Source organism: Ananas comosus, linkage group 8, assembly GCF_001540865.1.
Source record: "Ananas comosus cultivar F153 linkage group 8, ASM154086v1, whole genome shotgun sequence".
In the NCBI taxonomy this organism is placed as follows: Eukaryota; Viridiplantae; Streptophyta; class Magnoliopsida; order Poales; family Bromeliaceae; genus Ananas; species Ananas comosus.
The window spans coordinates 12,701,564-12,708,900 of record NC_033628.1 but is presented as its reverse complement, the minus strand read 5'-3'; the positions used below and the strand labels follow the sequence as shown (position 1 = coordinate 12,708,900).

The following is a 7,337-nucleotide window of genomic DNA, read 5'->3' as shown; positions in this document are numbered from 1 at the left end:
GGTCGGCTGTCTACCTTCCGAGATCGTTCACATTGTAGAATACATAACGACGTATGGAGTGTAGGTTGTACTTGGGTAAAGAGGTCACCTGTAAGTAAGTATCGTCTGTGTACACAGTCTAGTCAGGTACCTTTCCTCGATGGTCGTCTACTTCGAAGAAATACATTCTCGTGGTTTCCTTTCTCTTAGTCAAACAAGAGGAGCGAGTCTCGATCTTTGCCCTGTAGAAGAGCTTGTAGACTTCAGCAGACACTTTTGTCTCTTTCCTTTTAATTTCAAGAGCGGTTCATCGATAACACTTCTAGTACATAGTTTCATACATCTCTTGAGCACTTAAACACTTTACGGTACTGGTTTGACATTTAATTGATAATGTAAATTACTTAGAAAAAAGATCCCATTGATTATGCCTCTACTAATTGACATGATAAATAATCGAGTATCAATGTTGTTTTATTTTGTTAACTTGTAGCTTAATGTCCTGTACAAGATCGGGGGTCTAGACGGTATAATCCCCCCTTCTTTTCCTGCTAGGTATCTTAGAGAACAAAATCCATTGTACCTTTTCCGTTGTTTAAGTTTTTTTGTCGTAACCTTTAGTCTTCTAAATCTGTATTGATTTTAATAATTTTTTGGAAGATTAATTATAACGTTCGTAGTCTCTGGTTCCTTTCTTAAAATTAGTAACTCGTTCTTGCTCTTTAAGTGTCGTAGAGGTATTTAGTAGTTGTGATTTACCCTCTTTTCTTGTGTTACATGTGTAATTCCTGGTCTAAGGAACCGAAAAGGGATATCACTAGGGTTGGTTTCGGCGTGCTTACTAGTTTTTCCTTGTACCTGTTAGGGATATAATTATTTCCTTGCGGGAAACGTAGTGGCTTTGCGGGTTTTAAAGTGTTGTAATTGTAGGTAACCGCTATTTATGCTTCTTTAACCTATATTAGAATTCAAGAGCAGGTGAAAAGTGTAGTTTAACTCTACTCCTTGGTTTGTTTACTTTGCCCAAAGGAGGGCGGCTGTCTTTTTTTTTTTTTTTTTTTTTTTTTTTTGCTGGTTTTTTTTTTTTTTTTTTTTTTTTTTTTGCGCTCTCTTCCCTTCTCCTCTCCTTTCCTTGGACAGCTTCCTAGTGGCTCCTTCCAGCACGCCTCGAGCTCTCCATTTCGGTTTTCGTCTCCCTCTTCGGCGGCGGCGGCGGCGGCGGCGGAAGCCGAAGGCGAAGGCGAAGACGAAGACGACGGCGTCGGTGAGCTAGCTCCGAATGAGCGTGCAGAGCCTCGGACCTCATCAGGAGAAGCGGCGCGAGGGGAAAGCGGTACCAGCTAGCGAGAAGCTCAAAACCCCTAAAACACTCCCCCCTCTCTCTCTCTCTCTCTCTCTCTCTTGATTTATTCATATTTGAAGAGCCCATAGATTCCTTTACCAGGTTTTCCAATATAATATCGGTCGAGCAATGCTGTGTCATCTAATAGAATGTATATAGTTTTTTGTGCTTTTCCAATCTTGTTCGTCGTAGAAGTTCTACTCAATTTACTAAGGTATCGTTTGGTTCGAGAATAAGCAAAAAGTGGGTATTTCGTGGATAGGTATAAATTGAGGTATAAGCGAGAATTAGATCAATTATGAAAATTGGGTTATTCCTGAAAATAAGAAAAATAGCGTTTGGTTAGGTAAGATAGAATAAGAATTAAAGTGGGTAGTTATAAATAAAAAATAATAATATTATTCTTTTCTTTATATTAGAATTAGAATTTTTATATTTTATATTTATATTTTAAAATTTAAAATATAAACTTTTAAATTTTAAAAATCAAAATTAAAATTTAAAATTTTAAAATCTCAAATTTATAATTTTAAAAAATTAAAATTTTAAATTTTAAACTTTAAATTTAAGATGAAATTTTAATTTAAAAATACAAAATATCAAATTTTAAATAAAAAAATTTAAAATATCAAATTTTAAAATTTAAAATTAAACAATTTAAATTTTAAATTTTAAATTTTGTAATTTTAAAAATTATAAATTTTAATTTTTAAACTTACGAAATTTAAATTTTATAATAAATTAAAAATTCTCTCTCTCGCTCTCTCTCTTCACGGGTGGAACAAGCTATAACCCAGCTTGTTCCACCTTGGGGTGGGAACACTAGTTCCCACCCCTTAACGGGCTATTCTAGAATAGCCCGTTAAGGAGAGAATTAGTGTTCCCACCATTTTTTGTTTGTGTTTGGAGGATAAGGGTGGAATAAACCCTTTATTCCACCTTTATCCCCCAACCAAACATAGTGTAAGTTCATGTGCTTGCTTGACTATTAGATACTAGAAGGCACTTTAGAAGGGTCAATCTTGTCCCGGCAGTCTGTTGGTATTTGTTCCCTTTGACCACTATAGCATTTATAGGCTATAGATTATATTTGTTTTTTAAACTATTAAATTTCTAAGTGATAATAATTAGTTGTAATTGTGATCTCCCTTTTTTCTTGTGTTTTAAAGGTTTTTGTTTCAATTTATAAAGATAAGGGTATCATTATTGTTATTTGGTAATATCTCGACGTGTTCATGTTAATACGCTATTGTGTGATGCTTTTGATATTTTTTATCAGCTGTGCTCCTGTTTTTCTTTGCAACTGAGAGAATTTGTAACTTCCTTCACCATATAAAATTGAAGATACTGTTTCTTCTATACATTTTTGGTAGGATACTGTAGTTAGAGAAGCTTTCTTCTAACTTCTATTTCATGTTTTTTCTATAGTCAGAGAAGCTTTTTTTAAGGTTGTGCAAGCCGTATCTCAATGGTTACATATTACATACCAAATCTAATTGGTATTTACTGACATCAGGTAGCCAGAAAGAGTGTGCGCCTTCACATTGATGGTAATCTGGTTTCTGAGATGAATCTATCGTCCTTATGTGAGGACCATAAATATCGTGATGATTTGAAGAGAATAACATTGGTCGGTAATGATGAGAAACTTGAGGGCTATGTCTATAATATTCATGTTTTGCCTCTATCGACAACAATAAAACAACAGTATGAGAAGGTGAGGGGAAAAACATCTAACCAATACATAGTTTTCGTGTATCGTGTTTCCTTCGTTATGCTTCTTCGAGAATATGACCAAACTATTTACTAAATGTCAGAATCCACCAGTAAAATTATCCCTTGATGGTTCATGCTCCTCCGATGGTGTTGAAGAGGGTGGTGATGGTGTTTGGAGCATTGTAGGTGGCAAGGTAAGATATTTCCACCTATAGCCCTATATATTCTACTACTTGTACAGTAAAATAAGTTTATAAAACCAGTAAATTTACCTGATTTGACATATATAACCAATAAGAAAGACTAATGTTGATGGGAAGCTCCGGCTGAAATGTGAATTCTTTAANATCTTAATATTTTTATTTAATACAAATTTTATTTTGTAAATGTGCGATGTTACTTGTACCTCATCCAACGGCTAATATTCTTTGACATATCTTATTAAACTTTTACTTTAATACTAAAAGCCCAAAAAAGATTGAAAAGTCTACCTCACTTACAAAGGTGTGTACATTTTACAATAAAAGATTTAAAGATTTATTAAAAAAATTTTAAAATTTTAATTTAAACAAATTATAAAAAAACAAGTGAAAAAATGTGCACCACCACATTCCTATGGGCAAACTTTATATTTAGAAGTAGGATATATAAAAAGCACTGCTTAAAGTAGGGATGGCAATTCAGCTCGCTGTTCGCAAGCCAGTTCGTGTTCGGCTCGATATGAGCTCAAGATCAGCTCGCTCGTTTAGTAAACAAATCGAACACGAGCTGAATTTTTCAGCTCGTTTAATAAACTAGTCGAACACGAGCTGGGGTCAGCTCGCTCGTGTTCGGCTCGACAACAGCTCGAATACATATATTTTATATTTATATAATTTATTTAATTTATATTTTTATATATAAATAAATAATTATATATAATATATATTTTTATTATTTAAATTTTAGCAAAATAAAAATATAAATGCGAGCTTAATTACAAAAAGACTCATTTATATATAAAGTTTCAACTATTAGATCAAAGTCTAATGGATAAAATTTTATAAATTTATTTTTTTTATAATATTTACACAAATATTTTTTAATTTTATTGTCGTTGGCCAGCTCGTGAGCCAGCTCACGTGTTCGGCCCTAATAAACGCAGCCGAACACGCAGCTGATTTTTCGGGCTCTGATACTGTTAACGAGCCAGCATCTCGGGTTCGCTCATTTAATAAACGAGCTGAACACGGAGCCGACTGCCAGGTACTCGTGTTCAGCTTGTTTACACCACTAGCTTAAAGAGATATTCTGAATCTTTACGCAGAGAGGATGTAAAATTTGCATCTAGTAACAAAGAAACAAGAAATTTTTTTAAAAAAATTTAAATTTGGTATAAAGTTAGTACTTTTGTAATTGAATAGATTACTAGTGTTTGGTTAGGGGTTAGGGGGTGAAATAACCACTTAACCCCAAACTTATTTCCAAACACATCAAATAAGGAGTGGGGTTAGCAAACCCCACCCTAACTGGGCTATCCTGGAATAGCCCATTTGGGGTGGAAAATTAGCTAACTCCACTCCACCCCACTACTCCAACCAAACAAAACACTATTTTACCCGCTATCCTTTTTATTCCACCTACTTCAACCAAACACTATTTTTCTTAATTCTGAAATTACTCCAATTCTCAACCAAATATAAAAAATACTCTAACCCCACCTTAACTCTGAACTTAACCCTATTCTTGGAATAACTAATTTTTTCTTAACCCCGAACCAAACGGTAATAGGATTCTTTTTAATACTGTTGTTATTTTTTTATTTTTTTTAAACACTAATTTTATATATTTTGATGTGTTGGAGAAGACATTATATATAAAATTTTATATTTTTACAGTCTGCTGTCCACTCTTATACTTTAATTTTGTGTTTGGTTCGGGGATTAAGGGGTGGGATAACCCCTTAATCCCGAGTTTATTTCCAAACATGATTTTAGGGAGGTGGGGTTAGCTAATCCCATCCCAATTAGGGTAATCCAGGATAGCCCATGTGGAGTGGGGTTAGCTAATTCCAGCTAACCCCACCCCACTACTCCAACCAAAGAAAACATTATTTTACTCACTATCCTTCTTATCCCATCTACTCCAACCAAACACTATTTTCTTTAATCCTAAACTAACTCCAATTCTCAACCAAATATAAAAATAATCTAATCCCACCTTAACCCTGAACTTAACCATATCCCTAGAATAACTAGTTTTTCCTTAACCCCGAACCAAACGGTAGCTCGTATATAAATATTATTTAAAAATATAAAAAATAAACACGACACCAAGCTAGACCTTAATTTTTAATTTTAACTATCAAACACTCTAAAATTTTATTAAATATTTAAATATTTTTTAAAATATTATTAATACCATTTTTAACGGTATGTTTTGCATATAATTTTTTATTTTATTCAATCTCACAATACAAAAAAGTAAATTATTTTTTTTTTCAAAATATTCTCTCCCTTGAGAAAGCCTGCTATATATACAATGCTTCCACCGTATCATTAATAACAAGTCAATTGTAATTTTTTTAAAAAATACAATAAAAATATTTTTTAATAACTGTAATAGAATAGATAAATTCAAACGGGTTAATTTTATACATCTCCTTACAAACATAGTGAATGACAAATATATTTCTATAAAAGTCAACTTTTATACGTTGTCCTTATAAAAGTCCTAATGTTTATAAATATGTCTTTTTACTTTATTACCATTAAAATATTATTTCTTTTATAAGTAAAATGATCTTCTGGCATTACAAATATGCCCCTCTAAAAGTCTCAACTATTAATTAAAGAGGGATAAAAAGATCAATTAACCTCATCAATTAATTAGGATTAAATACTTTACCTATGATTAATTAATTTTTTCTAACGGATTATAACGGCAGGGACATATTTGAAAACAGCAAAATTTTTACAGAAACAATATATAAAATTTAAAATATATTTATAATTTACTATATTTATAAAAAAAGTATATAAAATTGATCTAATTAAAAAAAATAATTTAATTTTTTAAAAAATATAATATCATTAACATAATTAGTGTATTCTAAATTTTTTCATCTCTCTATCCTAATGGGTGGATTCTAATTATTAGAAGCACTCCTTTTGACCCACCCCCCACTTTACACCCCCACAACCATCACCTCCTCAACCCTCTCTCTCTCTCTCTCTCTCTCTCTCTCTCTCTTACTTCGCACTCTCTTCTTCTCTTTAAAGCCTCCTCCTCCTCCTCCTCTTTCTCTTCCCCCACCACAAAAACCCAATTCTCTCATTAATCACTTTCCCCGCGATTTCTCTCTCTAAAAAACCCTAACAAGCATGTCCATCCCCATCCTCTCCCTCTCCCTCTCCTTGTCTCTCCTCCTCTCTCTCTCTTTGGCTTGCGATCGATGCATCCACCAATCCAAAGCGACCTCGTTTTCCTCCTCCCTACCCCTCTCCGGTACAAAATTTTATAAATTCGATTTGGGGGTTTCTCGTTGTGTGCCCTAATTTGTGCTCAAATTGGGTCTAATTGTTTCAATTTTGATCTTATAGCTGGAGCTTGCGGGTACGGCGCCATGGCTTTGGGCTTCAATGGTGGGTTTGTCGCCGCGGGGAGCTCCGCGGTTCACAGGGGAGGTGTTGGATGCGGAGCTTGTTTTCAGGTTATTTTTTTAATTAATTTCATAATAATTCCCAAACCCCCAAAAAGCAAACCCTAATTTTTCTTTTTTGTGTATGTTTTTTCGCTATTTAAATGATCGCTTCTTTTGGTTTCAACTTTTTAGAACCAAATTATGCGCAATTTTGAAGTTGCCCAATTTTAGCATCTTTTTTTTTTAAAAAAAAAAAACTTTTGGATCAAACCACACCATGTACTATTTGGAGATTTTAATTGATAGATAGATATAATTCTTTATATTTTTTCGTATATCTGGGTTACTAATTACAAAATTTGATGTAAAATTTTTAGGTGGATTTACTTATTATTAAATTAAGATTATTTTAAATAGTTTTTATGTAATATTATTGTAGATAAGATGCTAAAAAGAACGCGAGGTCGTTGTCATACAATGGATGGGAGTGAAGGTGATCCTCACCGTACAGGCTCGGACGGACACGGTCGCACGGATTTTGTGCTTGCGGGCCGGGTTCTGCGGCCATGGGCCCGCGATGGGATGCCGCCAGTTTAAACAAGCTCACGCGTAGTTAGATGTCGAGTACAAGCGGTAAATTTATGTCTATCAATCCTTATCGTAATATCTCTTCTCTTT

The 7,337-nt window shown here is 33.5% G+C and overlaps 1 protein-coding gene across 4 annotated transcripts in view; it reads right to left on the bottom strand.

Moving 5' to 3' along the window:
- LOC109713995 (regulator of nonsense transcripts 1 homolog) overlaps positions 1-7,337 on the bottom strand; it is a 38,114-nt gene that overhangs the window by 21,216 nt on the left and 9,561 nt on the right. The window lies entirely within an intron of this gene.